General features: G+C 44.1%; 1 non-coding gene across 1 annotated transcript; it reads left to right on the top strand.

Moving 5' to 3' along the window:
• Positions 1–485: 485 nt before the first annotated feature.
• Positions 486–641, top strand: LOC120102622 (small nucleolar RNA SNORA62/SNORA6 family). The gene has a single exon (XR_005504251.1). It is a non-coding gene; the product is annotated as a small nucleolar RNA SNORA62/SNORA6 family (small nucleolar RNA).
• Positions 642–848: the final 207 nt, after the last annotated feature.

Genomic DNA, 848 nt, shown 5'->3' with positions numbered 1-848 from the left:
GCCCGCATGGGTCTATGCTAGGTCCTCTGCACATGTGTTGTGTTGTTTAGCCTGGAGGTTTTGTGAGACTCCAAAGCATGGGAATAGAAGAGTCTCTGACTCTTGCCTGCTCTTTGGACCCTTTTCTTCCAAAGGATTGCTTCATCTAGCCTTGACATGAGAGGGTTTGTGTCTGGTCTTATGCGTCATTTTATGTTGTGTTGATATCTCTGGATGCCTGCTTCTTTCTGAGGGAAAGCAGAGGAGCAGTGGATCTCGGGAGAAAGAGGAGGGGAAGAAACTGGGTGGAGTGGAAGGAGGGGAGGCTGTGGTCCTGATGTATTGTACGAGAGAGGAGTAAGTAAAAAGAAAAAAATAGCATTGGGCTATTGTTTTGTTAAAAGAAAAACAGCAGCAAGTTATCCAACATCTGTAGGGGACCTTTTCTGTATCCTGATTCTTTCTCAACAGCCACTAGTTGCCAGAGTTGCTACAAATGTTTGTTTCCTGCACACTATTAAAGCTCAGGGTGGAGGCCAGTCTTGGCCAGTGAACTTCTGCATGTCAGAAGTGTGCTACATTGAACCTATGGCAGGATTTTCGCTAACACTAGTAGAGCTTGCCTCTATGACTGGAGTTTGGTAGTGGTCACTGACACACACACACACACACACACACACACACACACACCCCAAATGTTTGTTTACTTAACCATTTTAGAGTATAGAAGACCCATAAATTACTATTTATAGCTGTTGAACACTAAATCATAATGATAATTCTTGAGAGGAGGGAGGGAATCAAGTAAATCCTGGACTCTCATTTGTTCTTACCAAAGGCATCTTCTGGGCCTCAGAATGTGGTATGGA

The sequence above is a fragment of the Rattus norvegicus genome, chromosome 4, assembly GCF_036323735.1.
Source record: "Rattus norvegicus strain BN/NHsdMcwi chromosome 4, GRCr8, whole genome shotgun sequence".
NCBI classification, from domain to species: domain Eukaryota; kingdom Metazoa; phylum Chordata; class Mammalia; order Rodentia; family Muridae; genus Rattus; species Rattus norvegicus.
Note: the sequence above shows the minus strand (reverse complement) of the source record. Positions and strands in the feature narration are given on the sequence as shown.